The sequence below is a fragment of the Equus przewalskii genome, chromosome 14, assembly GCF_037783145.1.
Source record: "Equus przewalskii isolate Varuska chromosome 14, EquPr2, whole genome shotgun sequence".
Lineage (NCBI taxonomy): Eukaryota > Metazoa > Chordata > Mammalia > Perissodactyla > Equidae > Equus > Equus przewalskii.
In genome coordinates, this window is record NC_091844.1 from 55,970,205 (window position 1) to 55,980,395 (window position 10,191).

The following is a 10,191-nucleotide window of genomic DNA, read 5'->3' on the forward strand; positions in this document are numbered from 1 at the left end:
GTGAGCAGCTGGAGGAAGCTGTGGCCCCAAGGGGCTGGGGACCCTTAGATGGAGGCAGGAGACTATTGAGCATCACAGACCAGGCTCAGCCTGGTCCCTGGAGCATCACTCTGTCCACTTTCTCTCCACTCAGAGGTTGGGGTGGGCACAGGCTGGCTGGAGCCCAACTGGGATCCTGGGGGAAGAAACCATTCCTAATCCTCCTTAGGATCAACTGTTTACCTACCCGGTGCTCCTCAACTGGGAGAAAGAAGCAGCTCGTGGGGTCAAGCTGGCTGGAGGTAGCCACATGTGGCTAGGCAAGGAGTGTGAGCCCTGAGATGCAGGGGTTGGGGAGGAAAAGGAAGACATGATCCTTTATAGCATTCCTGTAGCTCTTATCACCCCGCATCTTCCCATCTTGCCTCACATCCAAGGCTGGCTGCACAGTACCCCTGACATGCGTGGATGCCTTTGGAAATGTCAGAGCCCAACAAGAAACTTCAGACATATGCCGCCTTGTCATGTATTCACCTATATGCACTCACAAATGCACACATACCACGTATGTACAAACACATGCACATGAGTTGGGATTCAGGGCCCTGGCAGGTCCAGTTCCTGCTCTGCCACTTACTAGCTGTGTAGCCTTGGGCAAGTTGCTTTATCTCTCTGGGCTACAGATGTCTTCTCTGAGAGAGAGTGAAGTGAGGTGGTCTCTGAGATCAGAGAATGTCAGAGCTGGAAGAAAAGTTAGGAGTCATCTTCTTCCATCCCTTCATTTTACAGATGCACAATCAGAGACCAGAAGGAGCTCAGAAGCTGTGTCATCCACCCCTTCTTTAGACCAGTGGAGAAACTGAGGCCCAGATAGGGAAATGAAGTAAACTTGCCCTGGGGCACTTTTATTCATGGGCTCTACCCCTAGAAACCAGGAGACTGTCTCCTCAGAAATCTCTTTTCAGTCTCATTCCTTTTCAAACTTCCAAAATCAAACTGGAGAGGAAGAGAATGGTGGGTAAGCAATGGACAAAGGAGAGCACAGAGGTGAGAAAACCAGCAATGGTCACTTTGGGGTGGAATGGCAGGAGGCATGAGACTGTGCGGTTTGCTGCCTGTGGGGTTAGGAGACTACAGGAGAGAAGCCCCGTGAGTGTGTGTGTTGGAACATGGATTTGTTATGTATGGGTACCAAGGAGTGTAATTGTGAGGTTGTGCAAGTGGCTGAGGCTGCTGTGTTTCAAATTGCTCGAGGTCGAAGCTTCAAACTTTTAAAATGGTTTTGTCAACCACTCAAAAGAATTGAGTCCACATTTTGTGTTTTTGGTGTTTTCTCAGTCTGGGCCACCTAGCTCAAGCAAGGTTTAATCTAGCGTTGTCCAGAGTGAGCTCCGTGGAGCATTATTATATTTCATGGGGTAGGGAAAAAAATGTTTGAAAATACTGGGGTTGACCAAGGCACGGAGGTTTCTTTGCCAGGTGTAAGTCTTCTTCGGGCCTTAGAGCTTTGTGGGTCTCCAAGGGAGGATGTGATGTTCAGCATCCCTCAAGCTGCTGGATCATGGATCCTTCCTTTTGGGTCTCAGCATCTTGGGAAACCAGAATTTCATAGACTGCTCTTTAGGAAACATTGTTTAAGTCCTAGGCATTTATCAAGTCATAAAGATAAAGAAAAAAAAGACTTTCTTATTTTTAGTATGAAAAACTTTACTCATGTAACTGATTTTAAGCAACATTAAAAAAGACTACATTCAAAGATGATGATTTTAAGTAAATTTAAAGACAATTCAGTATTTTTTCAATGATTCGTAACATTTGTGGTGAGACGGCATAGGATTTGCTCCTTTTGCTCTTCATTCTTCTGACTGAGCAGTCAGACGCTCCACGTCTATTCTTTCATTTGTTAACCTGGAAATTTAAAATGCATATTTAACTTAAATTCCCAAGTTAGGATGTTTATTCTTCTCCCAAACCAACTCAAGGACTTGAGAATGCTTTAACCCTACCCATTCCTCCTGACTTACCTGCCATTGCTGTTCAACATTTCAAATGTCTTATCTTTGGAAGCCTCCAAATTAGATATTATGACTATTGTTTATAAATCAGTGCTTGTATAGATTTATTCGCATGTTAACGACTTTGCTTGCTTTTTTCTTTCCTTCTCGCATCTTGGACTTGAGAGTTTTCTTACTGAGGGTCTGTTGATAATATGCTCTGCTCTGCTTTCTCTACAAATTTCTTTATATCACTTTACTCTTGCAGGATAGTTTTGTTTGGTATTAAATCTAGGTGGATGCTCATTATCTTCAAAGTTCAATTCCTTCATCTATTAGATGTGGATAGTAAATATCTTCCTTACTGACTTCATCAGGAGGTTCTTGGGAGGACCGTATGGCATAATGACTAAAAGCTTTAAGCAATAAATGTCAGATGTTTTGTTTGTCCTCTGACCCATGAGAAAACTTTGGAAGTTGTGTAAGACAGCATTGACTTTTTCAGCGAACAGGCTCTTTGCCAAAATGTCCTAGCATAGTGTTTCTCAACGCTGTTTTCATTATTGTCCCTTGTAAGGAGACTTAGATATTTTTTCCTACTTTTTCCTCTCCCTTCATAAAATTCAATACTACAGATATACTGTATATCTATTATGTACTGTATGTATATCTTTGCTTTATACACAAAAAGAGTAAAGATTTTTTTGCCCTCCCCCACCAAGAACCAGTTTTTGCTCCCTTCAGGGCCGTATCACCTTCACTGAGATGCAGGTCCTAGTGGCAGTAGAAAATTAGCAGCATTTTCAAATCACAGGGTTGCCCAAGCATTAAAGGATTAGGCTTTGGAATTGGGTAGACCTGGAACTGAACGCCTGCTCTGTCGTTGACTAGCTGTGTCACACTGGGCAAGTTACTTACCTTCTCTAAGCCTGTTTTAGAGCTGAAATACAGTGACAATAATCAGATGAGCACTTTAGTACCACGCCTGGAACACAGCAACTGTTCAATAAATGTTAGTTGTTAACCAACGTTTCCAAAAGAGTCTGTATTCCTTCACACTTTTCTTTTGCTATTTTATTATAAAAACAACACATACATGTTTTGACATATTTAGACATTAAAGAAAAATAAGTTATCTAATTCCACCCTCTCCCTCTCTCCAGACCCAATCCCTCTCTCTGGAAGGGACCCCAGAGGAGAAAAAGACCATGGAGGTGCCTGGCTCAGTGGCCCAGTGAGAAGGAACCCTCCCAGAGGGGCCTGAGGGGAGCCTTGGGGCTGGAGCAGCAGGCAGAGGTCCTGGCAGGCTGATTCTCAGGACAGTTATGCAGAGGCCATCACCAGGGTCCAGCTACCTCTGAACGCACTGGAGGAAATTCCCTGAAGGTCTGAAAGAAGTAGCCTGAAGAACTTTACCTTCCTCTAGGGCAGTGGTTCTCAAAATGTGGTCCCTCCACTGGCAGCATCAGCGTCTCTGGAGAATTTATTAAAGCTTCAAATATTTGGGCCCCAACCCAGATCTACTGAATCAGAAACTCTGGGGTTGGAGCCCAACAATTTGTGTTTTAACAAGCCCTCCAGGTGATTCTCAGACATTCTCGCATATGAGAACCATTGCTCTTGGACGAGGGTTCCCTCCCACAATGTCTCCTGGAGGGCAGGATCGCAAAAGGTTTGCTAGAGAGGGGCCAGCAGGATCCCCTCCTAAGGAGAAACAGAGGTTGGAAGTTTAGAAGGCTTTGAGCCAGAAGTCAACTGTGAAAGCTTGAACATTCCTCAGACACCTCTAATGTAGCTGGATTCCATTCAAAAGAAGTTATTATTTAGAGTTCACTTTGGAGCTTGAATTGAACACAGCCACCTACAAAAATGTACAAGAGTTTGCCTGTGTGTTGAGGGTCTTCCTCCGCAGAATATTATGTTTTCATTCTACGTGAAAACAGAATGTCAAGGCCATGCCAATGTGTGGTTTAGATACAGAGTACGTCGTATGTTTTGGCCCAAAATGTTTCATGAATCCAGGGTTCATTTTGTACCGGGCAACCTGACCCAGTCAGAAGAATGTTCTAATTTATAAATGTATCTCTCTCAACTTAAGGCAGTTGAGCCAATAACAGACTTTAATTGCTCTGCTTGGCTCTTAAAGGAAAAAAAAAAAAAAATCAGTGGGATTTAAGCAGCTCTCCTTCCACCAACTTCTAAACCTTGGGGAAGAGAGACTGGTCAGTTGAAAATTAGGCAAGGCTACATGTAACAGGAAATCTAAATTCACAGTGGCTTACACACATAAGGGTTTTATTTTCTCATATCAAAGAAGTTTGGAGGGGGTCGCCCTGTGGCTGAGTGGTTAAGTTCACGTGCTCCGCTTCCGTGTCCCACGGTTTTGCCAGTTCGGAACCTGGGTACACACCTAGCACTGCTCATCAGGCCATGCTAGGGGCGGCATCCCACATAGTAGAGAAGGACCTACAACTAGAATATACAACTATGTACTGGGGGCCTTTGGAGAGAAGAAGGAAGAAAGAAAAAAGAAGATTGGCAACAGATGTTAGCTCAGGTGCCAATCTTTAAAAAAAAGCATACTTAAAAAAAGAAAAAATGAAATCTGGAGGCAGGCAGTTCAAGGTCCATGGTGATCAATATTCAGGCTTCTTTTATATTTCTGCCTTATTGTCCTTGCTTGTGACTGTCATCCTCAGTGAAGGTCACCTCATTCCCAGGAAGCAGGACTGAGGAAGAGGAGAGGGGAAGAAGGTAAAACGGGGTTGGGGCTGCCTTCACTGTGCCTCCCAGGAAGCCCCACACTGAACTGTCTCTTACATCTCATTGGCCAAAAAACTAGCTGCAAAGGAGTCTGGGAAACGTAGTCTTACTCTGAACGGCAATGATCCCAGCTGAAAACCAGTGTTCTGTTACTAAGGAAGAAAGAGGGCTGGATAGCAGGGTAAGCAGATAACAACCTGTGCCCTGTGTGAGACTGGTTCTGTCGATGTATAGGATCTTTGAGGGGCTGAGGAGAAAGCACTTAACAAGGGCTAAGACTTGGTGACAGCCTCCAGCAACAGTGTCGAGTTGATGTCCTGAGACACAATCTTGTTTCTCTGCTTCTTACAGATGGGGAGAAAGGGGGCTCCCGTGCTGAGCTGTGCTCCAGGAGTAGCTCCCAAGGAGGTCCCCAGGTAGAATGCAGGGCCTGGCCTTGGCTCCCCTCTCCTTCTCCTCATTCCCTGACTGCTTTGCACATGATGTTTGCATGCTCCCTTCTTCCATTTCTGTATCCTGGATCCTCTCTCTCCTTCCTGGTTCCACTTGACAAATGAAGAAACTGAGGCTCAGGAAAGGTAAGAAACTTTCCTGGCTGCAGAGCTACATTGTAGAACCAGACGTCTCAGGGTCCCCTATGTCAGGATGGGTGCCCATGACTTCCTTGCACGCCTTCTGTCTCCTACCTGAGCCTGATCTCTAGACAGAGCGGGGCTAGGATTTCTTGGAGTCTTGAATGGAATAGTGCATCTGGAATGGTGCACTTTAATGGAATGGTGCATCTGACCATAGGACAGTGTATCTTTTTTTGGGGGAGAGAGGTTACAGTTAAATAAGTTCGTAGGGGGCAAAGTGAGTGAGTGACCTGGATGGGGTAGATACAAGGGCAGAGGTGCTGAGAAACCCCCAGCTCTGGGGAGGGGCTGTCTGAGAGAGCCCCTCTGACTCCAATATCACTGATGGTAAAGTCATCATCAACCCTTTCCAGCCCTGTGTGGGCATCCTCTCCCAACCCTTTCCTCACAGGAAGGAAGGACTCTAGTCCCACAGCTTGCCAGAGCCTGGGGCTTGTGGTTTGGGAGAAATTTGGAGCCAGGTGGAAATTCCTGAGCATAAGGATTTCATTTCCTGGTGACTTGAGTCTTTGGGCCCGGGGACTGCTCAGAATCTGAGCAATCAAAGCCTTGGGCCTTGAGGGAGACTCAACAGAATTTGGCTTTAAAAATTAGGAGGTATGACGACAGGGGAATGGTTAAATGAATTCAGGTATGAAAAACTGTAATTAAAAAGGTGCCTTAGGATTCCAGCAAACCAGCAATTGCTCTAAGCCTCACAGGGTTTCTGTGAGCTTTAAATAAGATATGAATGTGCTTTGCAAAAGTTAAAGAGGGCAACAAGTGTAAAGTAGAGGATATGAAACATTCTTACTCTTGCTCCCAAAGTGAAATTGGGATAAAGAAGGAAGGAAAAAATTGAGAGCTTATTATAGGACAGACATTGTTCTAAGCACTTCTCATGCATTACTTGCATGCACTACAACACCACGGAGTAGGTATTATCATTATCATCCCCATTTCACGGTTTAGGAACTAAAGAACTTTTAAGGTCATTTCCATGGTCAGCCAGCTAGCAAGGTGCAGTCAGAACTTGAACCCAGGTCTGACTCTAGAGTGCTGTTCTCAATTGTGACAACATGTTGAAGCACCCTGTGCACATTCCTAGTCAAATATATATAAATATATATTTTATAACATAATATATAGAGATATGTATTTTATTTATATATATAAAGGTTTTTACCATCCCCTTCTTGCAGTTCTGAAACAGCTGACATTTAAACCTCCAAGAATGTGTGAAACTGATTCTGAACACTACTGAGTACTTATTACACGCTGTGTCAGGCACAGGACTAACAGTGGCTACCATTTTCTGAACATTTGCTCTGTGCAAGGCTCTCTTCTAAGCACTTTGCAAGTAAGAATTTAATGCACCCATTTTATGCAGGAAGTACTATTATCCTCATTTTACAGTTGAGAAAAGTGCTGCACAGAGTTGCAACAACTTGCCCAATGCAAAGATGTTTAACATACCGTCTCTACCCTCAGTCCAGTGTACGGGTAAGTAAAACAATGCAGTCAGTAAATGCTGCTATGTGATACTACAAAGTTCTGAAGGTGCTCAGAGAGGACCAGTCCTGGAAGGAAAGGTGTGACACTGTCTGGGAGCCTGAAAGGTAGAGGCCAGCGCGATTGGGCAAGAGGGGAACCTGCATGTGCAAAGCAACAGGACGACCGACTGCGGATCGAACCCAAAGGTCTGGGTCAGACCCGAGCCCATGCCAATTACAGCTGGGCGACTGCCGAGGAGGCCCGCGCCTCTCGCAGATTCCCGCGAGGGCGGCAGTGGGGCGGGGCCGGGGCCGAGGCTCAGCGTCCGCTCGAGCTCTGGCCACAAAGAACCCCCTCGCCTTGGCGCACGTGACCGGCAAGCGGCAAACTGCGCTCCCGATAGGCTGAAATGCTAAGGCACCGTCTCGGAAGGGAGAGCGATGATTGGTGGAAGCGATAAACGCGTCAGGGGACTATCGGGATTGGCTGCCGCCTCCTTTGCTGTAGGGGGGCCGGGCAGGGACTCCTCACCTAGAGAAATTTTCAGGTAAAAATGAGTGAGTCATCTCTCCCCGCTGTTGACTCTTGTGGAGACTTCCCGTCACGTGTGTGTCACTTTACATATTTGGAAACGAGACGCCCTTTAAGAGAATTATCCAGTCATCCTCTGCGGCGAGCACCGCGCCGTCAGCGAAGTTTCTGATTGGCTGCTGTGGGGTGGGGCGGGCCTAGAGAGGAGCCCGCGCAGCGTGGGGAGGAGCCCGGCTTCCCCGTCGTTCTCTCTAGCCCAGGCCGGACGGCGCCCCCAGGTGGTCTGCAGGGGTAACGCCTGGCGCTCTTGCCCCGCGGAGTGCGTCCGCTCTTGGCTTAAGTGGCTCCTGGATCGGAAACTTTTTAACCTAGAAAGAGAAAGACCTAGATTCGAATAGGAATCTGCCATGCCGGATCAGAGCGCAGGCTCTCAGGGCGGACTGCCTGTGGTAGATTCCAGTTTACACTTACTCAGTTTCCCTTTTTTTCCTGTCTGGATCTCATCTGTAAAATGGGTGTAATAACAATAATACCTACCTCAGAGGGTTGCTGTGAAGCTTGGATGAATATGCTTAAGGCTCGCACAGTGCCAGGCACATAATAGATGCATAATTAACAATAACTGGGTAAGATTGGGTGTCCTGGAGTTTGAAAGACCAGATTACTTAGCCTGTCTTTCAATTTCCTCATCTAGAAATGAAACTAACAGCAGCACCTTCTTCATGAAATGGTGGATTAATTGAGATAATATTGGTAGAAATACCCAATATATAACAATTGGTAAGTGTTGGCTTCTATTATTATTATTATTACTTAACTATTATGATTACTATTTCCCTTCTCCCTCTCTCAGGCAAAAGGCCACTTCAGCCCAAGTTGGCCCCTTCAAAAGAGTAATAGTAGTTTGCTTTGCCTCGAATTAGAGTCTCTAAATCTATGACATTCACATGTGTGAAGACAAGACTTGGAAAATATCTGCATCACAGTTTTGCCGCCATTTCCATCACTTTTTTAGGCACTGTCTTCTTAAGCCTCAGTTGGTACCTGAGAAGAGCAGGACATTGTAGTCATTAAGAGTTTGGTGCAGAATTAGTTTGTCAGTGTATCTTTTAAGTTGACTTTATGTTGAACAGTGTTTTGAGGGAAGGGCACACAGAATGGCATCTTCTGATGGGGTAAGATCAGGTGTCAGGAGTCCGAAAGGGAAGGACCTAAGTCAACATATGCTCTAGGGTGAGCCTGTGATGGGGCTAATGATGGTGAGGTGTGTGGTGGTGGTTTGGTGCAGGGCAGCCTGGAGTCCTTGTAAGTCATGGGAAGAGCACTGAACTAAGACTCAGATATTTGAATTCTGGCTATAACTGAATCACTCTCTGGTTGTGTGACCTTGGACAAGACACTTATATTTTCTTAGAGTTAGTTTCCTTGTTAGTAAAATGGAAATGGAGTGAAATTTTCTTGTATAGTTCCTGGCACATAATAAGCACTCAATAAATACTAGTTGTTATTGTTGTTATTATTATCATTTATTCCTCATCAAAAGTCTGTTGAGGATTATGGAAAAAAAATGCAATCTGTTAAGCTTCTATGTTTCAAGAGTTGTGGATACCTGAGATCACCAAATGAGCAGCTGGGAGTTTGGCAAGGGTGGCCCATGTTTCCTTTCTTTTCCACTTCCTAGTTTTTATCTCCTCTCTGTCCCTAATTAAAAGTCCGTTTAACAGGGGAAGTCACATAAGTGACCCAGTTTAACGAGGTCTTCGTAATTCCTTGGATGCTTCCCTGCCCTGCTGTAAATCTGACCACCTCCCGTCATCTGCCCCACACCCTCCCTTCCCTTTTGGCCTATAAGACAGGATTCTAGCTAGAGCTTAGGCCATGCATACAGTGATCTCTGTTTACCTTGGAAGCCCCAGGATCCTGGGGTTCTTCTTGGGGTGAATGACTTAGTAATAGGAAGCCCACGGGTTGAGGTGGTACTGCTGAGAGCAGGTATGGTGGGGGTGGTTGGGTAGGATGGTTGACGTCCTCTCCAATCATCTAAAACTATTTTTTGTGTGATTAGTATCTTCTGCTCACTCTGGGGGCTATCTCTCCCATTCTGCAGATGTATGTAGAGTTATTTCTTAAAAATGTAAAGAGGCAGAATTTTTAGTGGAAAATCTGGGGCTTTTGTGTTGGTCCAACTTACATTTGAATTTAGTCCTTTACTGTGTAATCTGAGATGAGTTGCTTATTTTCAGTAAGAAATAAGAAAATTTATAAAATGGGGATAATTGGAATACTATGCAGCAGTAAAGAGGAATGAGCCACTGATATGTGCAATAACATGGATGAATGTCAGAATAATCATGCTAGGTATAAGATGGCAGATAAAAAGAGTACACACTATATAATTCTATTTATATAAAATTGTAGAAAATGCACACTAATCTATGGCATCAGAAAGCAGACCAGTGGTTGTCTGGGAACAAGCAACTGGAGAGGGCCAAGAGGGAAGATTACAAAGAGAAAACTTTTGGAGGTGATGTTTTCACGGGATTATACATACATCAAAACCTATTGCACACTTTAAATATGAGCAGTTTATTGTATGTCAGTGCTTCAATAAAGCTGTTAAAATGGGGAAAATAAACCCTATTCATAAATAGTTGTGATGTTTTAATGAAGTAAACATTAAAGTGCCAGGAACACAACAAGCAATCAATAAAGGATATTTCTATTCTCCCCCATTTTCATACATTCAAAAAAAAGCTATTAAAGCATTAGCTTTAGTATCATATATTTGTATGACAAGGCCTATAAGGGAGTATCAA

General features: G+C 44.6%; 1 long non-coding RNA gene across 1 annotated transcript; it reads right to left on the minus strand.

Moving 5' to 3' along the window:
• Window positions 1-1,683: 1,683 nt before the first annotated feature.
• Window positions 1,684-7,454, minus strand: LOC139075786 (uncharacterized). Its single transcript, XR_011526576.1, has 3 exons — window positions 7,376-7,454; window positions 2,892-2,972; window positions 1,684-1,887 (listed from the first exon to the last, which is right to left on the minus strand). It is a non-coding gene; the product is annotated as an uncharacterized lncRNA (long non-coding RNA).
• Between the last annotated feature and the right edge of the window lie 2,737 nt (window positions 7,455-10,191).